This window comes from Lycorma delicatula, chromosome 2 (genome assembly GCF_047948215.1).
Source record: "Lycorma delicatula isolate Av1 chromosome 2, ASM4794821v1, whole genome shotgun sequence".
NCBI classification, from domain to species: domain Eukaryota; kingdom Metazoa; phylum Arthropoda; class Insecta; order Hemiptera; family Fulgoridae; genus Lycorma; species Lycorma delicatula.
In genome coordinates this window covers 176470228-176485563 of record NC_134456.1, presented here as the reverse complement: position 1 = coordinate 176485563, position 15336 = coordinate 176470228, and the positions used below count along the sequence as shown (strand labels likewise).

The 15336-nt window shown below is 33.6% G+C and overlaps 1 protein-coding gene across 1 annotated transcript in view; it reads right to left on the bottom strand.

The window, feature by feature from the left end:
* Positions 1–9212: 9212 nt before the first annotated feature.
* Positions 9213–15336, bottom strand: part of LOC142319439 (transmembrane protein 117-like) — a 215734-nt gene continuing 209610 nt past the window's right edge. Inside the window, exon 18 of the mRNA XM_075356722.1 lies at positions 9213–9327. The gene's annotated coding sequence lies outside the window, so the exon portion shown is untranslated. The remainder of the gene's footprint in view (positions 9328–15336) is intronic.

Here is a 15336-nt window from a genome sequence, read left to right as displayed (position 1 = left end):
AAAAAAAGAATGTGAAGAACTACAACGAACAAGAACAATGTTTCACAAAACCTTACACACACATTACAACTAGTTTAAGAAAACAAAAAACAAAAATAAAATTTTCAACAAGAATCAACCAAGATATTCAAAGAGAGTATGAAGACCACATTTTAATACTTGTCAATTCATTACTTAGCAAAAAGATATGTTGTGAAAAAGCTTTAACTATGTTTACAAATAAAATTAGATGTAAAGAAAACTTGAAAAGTAGTACAATGCCAGTGATTAAAACTAGTAATAAAAATATTTCAATATGTGAATCTACATTATCCCTTGATAAAGTATCAAATAATTCACTATCACCAAATAATAGTTCAACAAATAACAATAATGTCAGAGTTCATTATTTTCAAAATACATCCATTTGGAATTCATACAGTCCTTTAGCAGGTGATTTTATAAGAATAGAATCTGCATGGAATGATAAAAATAATATTGCTATGAATATAAACACATGTTCTAACTGCTTTTTTTCAAATTTTATTAACAACCGAACTCGAACATGTACTCCATTAAAAATTTGCACACAATGTCATGATCCATGCATGGAGTGGAACAGCACACATCCAAAAAGAAAACAAGTACATTACAGTTTGGGAAATGAGAAGAGATTATGGATGTTTGATGGACAGAGTCAAGAACTTGGAGCTGCATACAAGCCAGTACCAGCAAGAATAGAGTATAAATTTTATAAGAAAGAACTAAAATTAGACGATGAAAATATGATGGGGTTAGAACGATACTGGAACGCATTTCTTGGATTATTTTATGAAAGTGAATTTCTTCCTAATGATGAGGAACATCGTAAAACTTTTATGAGATCAAATTGCATGATAATTAATGAATAGTTTAGAAATTTTAATTTTGTAGTAGTTCATATTAATAATTTGTGTAATGAAAATAAGAATAACTGTTTATGCTACATTTGGGTACACACAATGATAACTGCGTAGATATGTTGTAGTTGAATCGTGTAGTTGTATAACATTAATTACCATTCCTAATTTTTTTATATTTTAGATTGTGTAGCTGTATTAGATAAACATTTTGATTCTTTGTTAGATTTATGTCAAAATGTTAATTAAATTTAGTTTATCGGTATTTGAGAGAAGGGCTTAACATGTGTATAATATGTGAATATACATACGTACACATATTTACAAACTGTCTCATAAATAAATAGAAAGAGTATAAGATATGTTATATAGTTGAAAATAAAGAAGACTGGGTAAAGTTCATTTCAAGATGAGTCTGGAATGCTTTGTTTTCTGATTTCATGCTGTTTTATGGTCAAAGGATAAAACGAAGCTTTGCTGAATCTTGCAACTTAAATTAAGAATTAAATTTTATGAATTTCATTTTTATGCTAAAAATATTAAACCAAAATTTAATATTTAGAATAGTTTTTGTAAAAACAAATTAAGAAATCTTTTATTTTGTAATTTGGTAATAATAACAGCTGGTCGGTCCCCGAGGCACAAGTGGTAGGCCCATCTAGGGCCTTTTATCTTGAGGTCCTAGGTTTGAATCCAGTTAGGCATGATATTTTTACATGCACAAAGTTGTCACTTCACCTCTTCAGTAAATACTGAACTATAGGTTCATATGCAAGAGGTGAAGTGGTACCATTAGGTACCACCTAATGGTGGTACCAGAGGCTAAAAAAATTTTTAACTGAAGAAAATGACAGCGATTGAGTATTTTACTTTTTAAATTGTTTTTTCTGTTTTAATGAAGAATATGCTAATATAATTTTTTTTGTAAATATTTTAATGGAAATTTGTTAGAATACTGAAAGAGGGCAGCAGCTCTTTCAGTAGTTGTTAGGGGGGTGAGTCAGGACGACTTAAACGGCCGTATCAACATCACTCAGTCCTCTGAGTACTGCGCAGCTGAAAGCAATGGAAAACTACAGCTGCTTTTTTTCCAAGAAAATGTGGCTCTCTGCATTTTCACATAGCAATAATGGAGGCACCTTCCTTGGTAAAATATTCCAGAGGTAAAATAGTCCCCCGTTTGGATCTCCGGGTGGGGACTACTAAGGAAGGGGTCACCAGAAAATTAAAAAATAACATTCTACGAGTCGGAGCGTGGAATGTTAGAAGCTTAAAAAAGGTTGGTAGGCTAGAAAATTTAAAAAGGGAAATGGGTAGGACAAATGTGGATATAGTAGGAATTAGTGAGGTTTGGTGGGAAGAGGAAGGCGACTTTTGGTCAGGTGATTTTAGAGTAATTAACTCAGCGTCAAATAATGGGCAGGCAGGAGTAGGTTTCGTGATGAACAAGAAGATAGGGAGGAGAGTGGAGTATTTCAAAACGCATAGCGATAGAATCATTGTAATAAGGATAAAATCAAAACCTAAACCGACAACGATTGTTAACGTCTATATGCCTACAAGCGCCCATGATGATGATGAGGTAGAGTGTGTATACGAAGAGATTGATGAAGCAATTAAACACGTAAAAGGAGATGAAAACTAATAATAGTTTGAGATTGGAATGCAAGCATTGGAGAAGGCAAGGAAGGAAATATAGTGGGTGAATACGGGCTGGGCAAAAGGAATGAAAGAGGGGACCGACTTTTAGTTTTGCACGAAGTATAATTTAGTAATTGCCAACACCCAATTTAAAAATCATAATAGAAGAATATACACTTGGAAAAAGCCAGGCGATACTGCAAGGTATCAGATAGATTATATCATGGTTAAGCAAAGATTTAGAAATCAACTCGTTGACTGCAAAACTTACCCTGGAGCAGACATTGATAGCGACCATAATTTGGTGATAATGAAATGTAGATTGGGGTTTAAAAACCTGAAGAAAAGGTGTCAGATGAATCGGTGGAATTTAGAGAAGCTTGAGGAAGAGGAGGTAAAGAAGATTTTTGAGGAGGACATCGCAAGAGGTCTGAGTAAAAAATATAAGGTAGAAAATGTAGAAGAAGAATGGGAGAATGTTAAAAAGGAAATTCTTAAATCAGCAGAAGCAAACTTAGGCGGAATAAAGACAACTGGTAGAAAACCTTGGGTTTCAGACGATATATTGCAGCTGATGGATGAACGTGAAAATATAAGAATGCTAGTGATGAAGAAAGTAAAAGGAACTATCGGCAATTAAGAAATGCTATAAACAGGAAGTGCAAACTGGTGAAAGAAGAGTGGATTAAAGAAAAGTGTTCAGAAGTGGAAAGAGAAATGAACATTGGTAAAATAGACGGAGCATACAGGAAAGTTAAGGAAAGTTTAAACAAAGATGGTACACCAATATATAATACGAAAGGTAAAGTCGATAGATGGGTGGAATATATTGAAGAGTTACGGAGGAAATGAATTAGAAAATGGTGTTATAGAGGAAGAAGAGGAAGTTGAGGAGGATGAAATGGGAGAAACAATACTGAGATCTGAATTTAAGAGAGCATTAAAAGATTTAAATGGCAGAAAGGCTCCTGGAACAGACGGAATACCTGTAGAATTTCTGTGCAGTGCAGGTGAGGAAGCGATTGATAGATTATACAAACTGGTGTGTAATATTTATGAAAATGGGGAATTTCCATCAGACTTCACAAAAAGTGTTATAGTTATGATACCAAAGAAAGCAGGGGCAGATAAATGTGAAGAATACAGAACAATTAGTTTAACTAGTCATGCATCAAAAATCTTAACTAGAATTTTATACAGAAGAATTGAGAGGAGAGTGGAAGAAGTGTTAGGAGAAGACCAATTTGGTTTCAGGAAAAGTATAGGGACAAGGGAAGCAATTTTAGGCCTCAGATTAATAGTAGAAGGAAGATTAAAGAAAAACAAACCAACATACTTGGCGTTTATAGACCTAGAAAAGGCATTCGATAACGTAGACTGGAATAAAATGTTCAGCATTTTAAAAAAATTAGGGTTCAAATACAGAGATAGAAAATCAATTGCTAACATGTACTGGAACCAAACAGCAACAGTAACAATTGAAGAACATAAGAAAGAAGCCGTAATAAGAAAGGGAGTCCGACAAGGGTGTTCCCCTTGAAAGAGAGAGCTGCATCAAACCAGTCAAATGACTGAAGACAAAAAAAAAATGTTAGAATAGGTGGATATCGTGAATATAAAGCAAGATTCTTTAATAGAAGTACACTAAATCCGAAAATCATTGCTTGTTTTGCAGTCATATGTATAAAAGAACCAACACAGTTGGTTCTTATGATTTATGGACAGTTCTTTTCCATTGTAGTATTTGTTTAATGTCAAGAACAAAACAAGGCGTTGAAATATAGAATATAATTTGTTGAGTTCAATGTAGCCCAGAGCTCAGTAGATAAATTTGAAATAGCATCTTGTCTGCACAACAATATAGCAAATAATTTGTAAAGGAAATCTCTACCAATACTGCAGGATATTAAATTTTACTTACATGAGACTTAATAATTTTTATCACTGGTGTCAAGACAACACTGACCCTCGTAGTATAATCTCTGCTTTATTTATTAAGACTATTTTTTTCAAGTGTAGGCTATTTTTTCAAGAGATAGTTAATAATCTGTAAATAATCATCACTGGAGTTTCAGTATCAACATGGCACAGTAGAACTAATTTCCAACATGTTGGAAATCACCTCTTTTAGAAGGCCTTACCTTTGCTAAAAAAACAAATATTTTTCAACATAAAATATTGTTTTTTCTGGAACAAAAAGGCTCCTCATTTTTGTCAGTCAGGAAGGACTAATGCAGGTTCATATGTAATCATTAGTGTACGATAAATTAAGAAATAAATTCAAGGAATTTTGAAACGAGAGAAATGTTGTATAATTTGTGAAGTAGGGCATTTTATATCTTGTAATAGTGTATTACATTTTTACTTAGGCCTATTATTCTTGTTTTGGTTTAAATTTATTTTATATTATTTTTCTGCTATGTATCTATCCATCTACTTTGTTTTTTAAAATATTTATTAAAATCTTGTTCAATAGACATTACTTACATTAAAATTTCTTTGTGACAATTTTATTTTCAGTTGTACAACATGTCAGTATTTTCATTTCATTATGAGACAGTTATGTTTCACCCTTGGCCTTGTTTTACCCTTAATATAGTAATATAAGCACAATATCTTTTGCAAGGTTAAGTAAATTGAAGACAAAGCGGTTTTGGATACAAGTGTATGTGAACTTTTTCTTTATTTTCACTTTTAGAACATGTCTAAAGTTGTTTCTGAAAATGTTGTTTTATTATTATTTTAACTTTCCTGGCTGTGTAGTTTATGTAATACTACACTGTATACATTTTAGAGAAAATAAGGTAACAATCTTTTCATATTGAAAAATTGCAATATGATATGTGTATGTTTAAACGTTTGCCTGTTTTTTGCCCTTTTTTAAGACTGGATTGATAAATTTGAATGAAATCTTGCACCATGTTTCTGTATATGGGACATTGATGTTTACAGTGGGCTTGAACCACTTTTTAATTCGACTGACATAAGACCCATGATTTTTTCGTTGGATATGATAGTTAAGAAGTAATTTCCAAAAAATTAAAATCGCCTCTTGGTAATTTAAAAAAAGTGGTTTTAAAGTTTTGTAGCGTGAATTAATGCATCTTTTGTAACAGCTTATATTGTGGTGTATAATTATACATTTTAATAAAACTGGTTTACTATGTTAACCTCTTAATTATTTGAAAATACATTAATTTTTCAATATAATTAATACAAATAGTAATTGTTTAAAACGTAACAGAGTTCAATTTTTAATGTTAATTGTTCCACAAATAAAATTGCCTGTTGAAAATTTTTTTGTTTCGCAATCGTGAATGCTTACTCAATATAAGCTACTGGTAAGGAGAGAACACTGTTCGAGAATACATTTATTTTACATTTGTACAGTAATTTAAAATAATTAATTCCACAAAGTGTAATATTTACAATTTCTCCTGATTTTTCAAACAAGAAGACTATTTATTCGGATACAGTTCAGTAACTTATTTTTATAATCAGAATGAAATTCTCTAATTTTTCCCTTATTCCAAGTCTACTTGAAATCTGAATGCACTGATTCGCTAGCTGTTTGCTGTATAGGGCCAGTCCCATATCTGGAGCAAAAGTCAGGAACATGGAAAAAACAAAAGCGTGAACCTTTAGTGTTAAATTAATTTTTAATTTCAAATAAGTTTCGCAAAATTATTGATATTATTCATATTTTTTTTTGTCTTCAGTCATTTGACTGGTTTGATGCAGCTCTCCAAGATTCCCTATCTAGGGCCAATCGTTTCATTTCGGTAAACCACCTACATCCCTAAAAATTTGTTTTACATATTCGAAACGTTGCCTACCTGCACAATTTTTCCCATCTACCTGTTCCTCCAATATCAAAGCGACTATTCCAGGATGCTATAATATGTGGCCTATAAGTCTGTCTCTTCTTTTAACTATACTTTTCCAAATGCTTCTTTCTTCATCTATTTGCCGCAACACCTATTCATTTGTCACTTTATCCACCCATCTGATTTTTAACATTCTCCTATACCACCACATTTCAAAAGCTTCTAATCTTTTCTTCTCAGGTACTCTGATCGTCCAAGTTTCACTTCCATATAAAGTTACAATATACATATACTTTTAAAAATATTTTCCTGATGTTTAAATTAACTTTTGATGTAAATAAATTATATTTCTGACTGAAGGCTCGTTTCTTAAATCAACAGACGCAAACTTAGGCAGAACAATAGAACTGGTAGAAAACCTTGAATTTCAGACGATATATTGCAGCTGAACATATAAATATAAGAATGCTAGTGATGAAGAAAGTAAAAGAAACTATCGACAATGAAGAAATACTATAAACAGGAAGTGCAAACTAGCAAAAGAAGAGTAGATTAAAGAAAAGTGACGTTGTTTCGCTCCTGCTTCGTCCATTTTTATTAATTCTACTTACCAAATAACAAAATTCTTTTATTTCCATAATCTTTTCTCTTCCTATTTTTACATGCGGTGGTTCATCTTCGGTATTTCTACTACATTTCATTACTTTCGTTTTGTTCTTGTTTATTTTCATGCGGTAGTTCTTGCGTAGGACTTCATGCATGCCATTCATTGTTCCTTCTAAATCCTTTTTACTATCAGCTAGAATTACTATATAATCAGCAAATTGTACAATCTTTATCTTTTCACCTTGTACTGTAACTCTGGATCTAAATTGTTCTTGAACATCATTAATTGATAGTTCTATGTAAAGATGAAGTAGTAACGGGGATAGGGAACATCCTTGTCGGACTCCCTTTCTTATTACAGCTTCTTTCTTATGTTCTTCAATTATTACTGACGCTATTTGGTTCATGTAAATGTTAGCAGTTGTTCTTCTATCTCTTTATTTGAGCCCTAATTTTTTTTAAATGTTGAACATTTCATTCCAGTCTAAGTTATCAAATGCCATTTCTAGTCTATAACCAAATTGGTCTTCTCCTAACACTTCTTCTACTCTCCTCTCAATTCTTCTGTACAGAATTCTAGTTAAGATTTTTGATGCATGGCTAGTTAAGCTAATTGTTCTGTATTCTTCACATTTATCTGCTCCTGCTTTCTTTGATATCATGACTACACTCTTTTTGAAGTCTGATGGAACTCCCCCTTTTTCATAAATATTGCACACCAGTTTGTATAATCTATCAATTGCTTCCTCACCTGCACTGTGCAGTAATTCTACAGGTATTCCGTCTGTTCCAGGAGCCTTTCTCCCATTCAAATCCTTTAATGCTCTCTTAAATTCAGATCTCAGTATTGTTTCTCCCCTTTCATCCTCTTCAACACCATTTTCTAATTCATTTCCTCCGTATAACTCTTCAATATATTCCACCCACCTACTGACTTTACCATTTGTATTACGAGGTGTGATCAAAAAATACGGTGAATCAAAAAAGTAATAAGGTTACATAGAATTTGAATTAATCTCCTTCAAAGTACTGTCCTTGGCTAGCAATGCACTTATCCCATTTGACTCCATGACTGTTGGCATTTCTGGAAGGCGTCTTTCGGAAGGGCTTTCAGCTGCTCGGTCGTGGCCCTCTCAATGTCAGCAATGGTGTCAAAACGTTTTCTTTTAAGCACAGTTTTAATTTTTGGGAAGAGCCAAAAGTCGCATGGTGCTAAATCCGGTTAGTATGGCGGATTTGGACAGACAGGAACACTTTTTTCGGCCAAAAACTCGCGAATGAGAAGCGAGGTGTGACACGGCGCGTTGTCGTGGTGAAGAAGGAAGCCATTGGTCCATTTTTCTGGTCGCTTTCTTCGTACGTCGTTAAAAGTTAAAATGTGTGAAATAAGTTGCATATAAGTAAGATACTCACCATATTGTCATGCGATGACTGCGCGTGCGTGCGTCCACGGACACAGACATCTTTACCGTGCACGATCCAACGCTCAACTGAATAAATGACGTAATGATTTTAGTTTAGGTGGAGTAGTTTTTTTTTCACCTGCCATGCTATCCACCAATCACAATGACTGAAACCCAGTACCCACCTCCTCGACCTGTGATGTATACAACCGCATCAAACCAGTTCACACTGGTGAACAACCGACCGAGTCGGATTAAAATGGATAATTAAAGAAAACGGTTACATCTTTTTTAATCAGTTCCTTCCACGTGTATATATAAAGCATTCGCAACATTTAGTCATTTTTTCACTAACTGTTGAAGAGACAACGAGTGTAAAAAAAAAGTAATATTTGCTTGTGAAAGCGTTATTTTGAAGAGCGATCTTCGATTGTATAAAAGTATAATTTGCAAATTAGAAGAAGAGTGAACAACGATTGTAAGAAGAATACTATTTTACAAGAGTGTTATTTGCAAGAGTGCTGTTTAGGTAAGTCTAAATACATATGAATTCTTTTTATTTTAAATATGACATGGTATGATAAAAAACAAGTAGAAACAAGAAATTTAATAATAATATAAAAAAATAATAAAAGTGAATAAATAATTTAAAAAACGAATAAATATAAAAAAATAATAATAAAAACGAATAAATACAAAAAATAATAATTAAAAAACGAATAAATATAAAAGTGAATAAATAATAAAAAAATAATAAAAAAAACGAATAAATAATAATTAAAAGAACGAATAAATGTATCTCTTCATGTTCCATCACGTAAAAAATAATAATAAAAACGAATAAATACAAAAAATAATAATTAAAAAAACGAATAAATATAAAAGTGTATAAATGATAAAAAAATAATAAAAAACGAATAAATAATAATTTTAAAAACGAATAAATATATCTTCATGTATCACCAATTATCACTGAAACATACAAAAAAAATAATTACTATGGGAGTTTATCTAAAAAAAAACATATGTTACTATAAATATTTTTTTTTGTTAGAAATCATCAAAAAAATGCAATCTAATTCAGTCGTCGTCCGTACAATTAATGATAATGTCATCCGTCTTCGATGGGACCTAACTGAATTCGATGAGATGTACCTTCTGTCAACACTTCAACGATACCAGACTGATATCCTAAACCGTTTGAAGGAAGAAGGAGACGTTTCGACGGCAACGTAAAATGGTAACTATTTACAATTATCAATTATTGTTTGTTATATTAACAATATGTTTTATTTATTTTACAGCTATAAAAAAATATATAGTTGTAAACATACTAATACCTTTTTTATTTTTTTTTACAGGTACGTTGCGGCAAATGTCGAACTAACAAAGCTCGAAGGCGGAGTAGAGACGGCATATACAAAAGTATATTTGCACGAAAAGACGAAAACTACCATAAATATGGAGGAGAACACCAACGTTGTTGATGAACAGTGGACGGAGTCCGTTGAAAAAATCATCGAGACGTTGACGAACTTCAACAACGGTAGCGGATGGGTAATGCATAAAATTATTTCTTTAGATCTTAATATTGATCGTTACCGTCCGCTAAACGGTGGTTCTTCCTCCTTTATACGTACTCCGGTCAAATTAGTAAAAAGAGAGGCAATAATTAACGTAAAGAATCCACACGACCAGAAATGTTTTCTCTGGTCTGTGTTAGCATACCTCCATGACCAACCAGGTTGTAACTATTGTCGTAGTTGGTATGCTAGGTACGAGCGTGATATTAATATGACTGGGATATTATATCCCGTACAGGTAAGAGATATTAATCGCTTCGAGTTGTTAAATCCCACAATAAGCTTCAATGTCTACGGGTATGAGGATGAAAACGATCGTGTCTATCCGATGCGCGTTACCGAAAATCACGAACTGCATACACCTATTGCTGCTTACAGGAAAACGAGAGAAAATTGCATTATTGTCTGATTAATACCAAACCAGGTAAACACGGACTTCCTCGACTCCTTTCGGGTCTCACAAAGAGTCGCTGTAGCAGCAAATACTGTCCTTACTGTTTGCACCGCTTTAGTTCATCAAACCCACGTGTCGTCGCACGAAATGAAGACAAACATCTGATCGAGTGTAAGCAACACGGTGCACAACGGGTAAGGCTACCCAACCCGTACAACCAAAAGGAATGCATAATTCGTCCACGCTTCGCGTTCCGTATACGGTGTATGCAGACTTTGAATCATTTGTACATCCGATGGACACTGCCACCCCTAAACCCTGTCTAGTTTTATCGATAAAATAGCCCATCATCTTCCGTCCGTAATCGTTGATGAGGAAGGGTAGATTTGTGAAGGTATAATCTACCGAGCGAGAACCGATGGTGATGGCGCCCGAAGAAACGGAAACATTTTAAAGGGCTACCGAGTGTTTTCTTTGTCAATGTGAGTTCAACGACGACCGTGTACGTCATCACTCGCATACCACAGGACTGTTTCTCGGTGCATGTCATAACGAGCGAAATTTAAATTGTAAACGCACCCAGCATATTCCGGTATTTTTTCATAACCTCCGCGGATACGATAGTCACCATATAGTTAAAGAATACAAAGACCCAACACAGAATAAACTGTATCGCCAACACATCCGAGCGATTACAGTCACTGTCCATCGGACCATTGAGATTCTTGGACTCTTTACAATTCCTTCCGTCGTCCCTCGAAAAACTTGTAAAAAATGTAGTCAGAACAAAGACGTTGTTTTTAAAACACTCACCGCTTGCTTCCGGCTACCAAAAAAAAGGGATTGCTTAATCCGAAAAAAAGTCTACGAATACATGACCCATGTAAACAAGTTTTTCGAAACCCAACTTCCACCGCAGACGGCATTCTACAGCACGCCAAGAAGAGAGAACATAACAGACGACCTTTACACCCATGCCCAAAACGTGTGGGAAACGTTTGACTGTAATATGTTAGGCGATTACCACGTACCTTCTTAGCGACGTACTATTGTTGGCGGACGTGTTTGAAAACTTTCGGAATACGTCTATGCAATATTACGGTTTGGACCCCTGTCACTTTTACTCCACCCCCCATTTCACGTGGAATGCCATGTCAAAATTTACCCAGCAAAAATTGGAACTGTTGACCGACATAGATATGCATCTGTTTGTTGAAAAAGGTACACGAAGCGGTGTAGCCATGATTTCAAACAGGTACGCCAATGCGAACAATCCAAACATTCCAGATCAGTATGACCCATCCGAACCCACGTCCTGGGTTCAATACTATTGCAACAACCTTTACGGGACAGCCATGGTTGAAACCTTACCATATGCCAATTTTAGGTGGTTGAGTAGTGACAATCACGACATCAACAATGTTGACGATCGTAGAGAAAAGGGCTATATATTGGAAGTGGATCTCGAGTTTACGCAACACTTACACGATCGCCATAAGGATTACCCTCTTGCGCCCGAACGACTAGTACCATCCGACGAAATGTCTCCTTATTTGAAGGATGTACAAAAATGTCCTGTAAATAAATTAATGACAACATTGTACGACAAAGAACACTATGTCGTACACTACAGAAATCAGAAGTGTACGCTCGTCTTGGTTTGAATGTGAACCATGTTCACAGAGTTCTGGAATTCTCCCAATCGCCTTGGTTGAAACCGTACATCGATTTCAATACCGAAAAGCGTGCACAAGCGCGAAACAGTTTTGAAAAAGACTTCTTTAAGTTGATGAATAACGGGGTGTACGGTAAGTCATTGGAAAACGTTCGTAACAGAATAGACTTCCACCTGATCGCTAACGAGAATAAACTGGAAAAGGTGATAACGAAACAGAGAGTTAAAGCTTGGTACATCTATAACAAAGATGTTGTGAGAGTAAGTCTGAAGAAAACGGAAATATTCCTCAATCGTCCGATATACATCGGATTTACTGTATTGGACATTAGTAAGGTGATCATGTACGAATTCCACTATGGTTACATGGTGGAAAAGTACGGTGATAACATAAAGCTTCTAATGACCGATACGGATAGTCTGATGTATCATATCGTGACGGATAACGTTTACGACGATATTCTTCACGATATAGATTGGTTCGATACCTTAGACTACCCCCGCGAACACATGTGTTATAGTAATACCAATAAGAAACGCCTTGGTAAATTTAAGGACGAGATGAATGGAAGAGCTATTCGTGAGTTTGTCGGTCTTCGTGCTAAGATGTATAGCACTCTCGAATTCGACAAGAAGGAGAAGAATGTTGCAAATGGTAGTCCTAGAGTATCCATTACAAATGATCTTAGGCACGAGCTGTACAAACAAAGTCTTTTTAAAGATAAGGTTACGTACACAAGTGCGTATGGAATCAGAAGCACTTTGCACAATATCCATTCCATTAATCAGTCTAAGAAGTCGCTTTCACCGTACGACAAACGATTCATTTTACAAAACAAGATAAATACAGTAATATTTACACTGTAATGACCATACGGTCATTACAGTGTAAATAAAACTAAACGTAAACCGCCCCAAACCTCTGATAACCCTAACCAACAAAAGAGACCAAGAACCGATCACGATGTCTTCATATCCCACGGTCACGACTATTTATTTTAATTATTGCCACTTTTTTTACAATAAAAATTAAAAAAACAAACTGTAAATACATGTAATATACACATAAATGTAAAAAATGATATATGCTAATGTATTTATTGTAGAAAAAAAGTATAAAAGTATATAAATATATGTAAAGTATGTAACATATATATATATATATATATATATATATATATATATATATATATATATATATATATATATATATATTGTAGAAAAAATGTATTTATTAAAAATACTTAAAAAATGTAGTTAAAAGGTATTTATTGTAGAAAAAAATATATGTAAAGTATGTAACATATATATATTGTATTTATTGTATAAAAAAAATGTAGTTATTAAAAAAACATGTAATATAAGAATTATATACTTGTAAATAGATGTAATAAACATAATTAAAAAAACGTAATTTTTATCTAAGTATGTAATATATATAACGTAAGAAAAAAAATAAAAAAGTTTTTCTTAATTGAAATGATGTGTATTTCTTATTTTAACAAAAAACTCATCTACTTTAGTAGATGAGTTTTAGTTTAGTAGGACTGGATGGTTCCCACCATTCAGTACTAAGACGTATTCGATTATTACGACCAAGTCGCTCCCATGGTAAAGGTACATCATAATACGGTATATGTATACATTCACCTTCGGTACGCGATTTGGTGATCATAACCATCGTTGTTAAGTATCTTCTTTCGCCAAACAAAAAAGAATCTATTATGTCCGTGATAGGTGATGGGGATGAATGTAATTTCCAAGAAGGAAAGCTGTAACCGGTGTTTTGTGGTATTTCATCCACCTTCCATAACTCCTGCTCCGCATCGTCTTTAATGAAGGATTTCCGAAAGATATGCCTGAGCATATCTTTCATTTCGTCCTCCTCCCACTTCGTTTCGGGTGGCGATCGTAAATAGTTCGTTATAATCGCCACCCATGACTTGTATGCTAATGACGGAACCGGCATGGTGATGTAATAACAAGTGAATAATGTCTCACTTTTGGGTGTACTATATATATGCAATACTTGACTGAATATCCCCTACCACCTACTATAATACTTTGTCACCCCTACTCATCATAATTTCTAATCATCGGCTACAATATATAGGTGCAGGCGTTGGTGGTACCATTGCCTCCGCTAGTCGTTCCGCCTCCACCAAATGTTCATTGGCCCGTATATACATTAGAAACAGTCGTTTTAGGCGATGGAGGCAATGGACCAAGTCCACTACAATATAAAACGCCTCTGTACGATGATCCCGATTCTTTTCAAATCGCGCACGGGAGCGATCGAGATCATAACCCCCGCCACTATCTCCCTACAATTTACATCATCACCGGACATAATGAATATTTAAGTAATATATTAAGTAATTTAAGTAATATTTAAGACGAGTACAATACAAGATTGATATAAAATTATGTTGCACGCAGCTAATATATAAATAAGTGAGTAGAAGAAGATAGAAAATGTATATATATTATGTATGTATATTTCTTCTGTCTTTGTTAATCGCAAATAAAATAGTATACCATTCTATACACACACACACACACACACACACACACACACACACACACACTCATAATACATAAGTTATATGTAATTTTAATTGATTAAAAAAATGAAATGTAGTTTAATCGCAATAAAGAGATGGAAAATAAATAGTCTATCCTTTTCTTTTATATACAGTTAATAAATATAATTTAAAATGCATCAAAACAAAGAGAGAAATAATATTTCTTTGTTGAATGCAAATAAAAAGAGAGAGAGATGTGACTGTACAGCTGGTTTAATTGGAATGCGGGTTTTAAAGAGAGAGAAATAATACTTCTTTGTTAAATGCAAATAGAAAGACACAGAGATATGACTGTGCAGTTGGTTTAATTGCATTCTCATGAAAGAAAAGAATGGGGAGATAAACGCACTATATATAACCGCATTTTAATAAAAAAATATCGTATGTTACATTGTAATTGCAATATGCGGTTTTTTCTTTGTCGCTATCTAACAGTTTAAATATTATTTCTTTTAATAATTGCATCCGCAATAGAAAATAAGAGGGGAGATAAAAGTACCACCCTATTTATAATTTGTAACGTACAATTTATTTTTTGTACTAAAATATTTCTACAAGATAATAACAGTTAAAATTGCATTTTATTCAATGCGTGTTCTTGTTTTTTTGTACTAGTATATGAAGTGTAATAAATTATTTAAAATAAGAAGAGCTAAAAGTATATATTACTGACAAGATAAACATCTTAAAATTGCATTTAATGCGTTTTCTTTGTATTAGTATATGAAATGTAAAAAATATTTA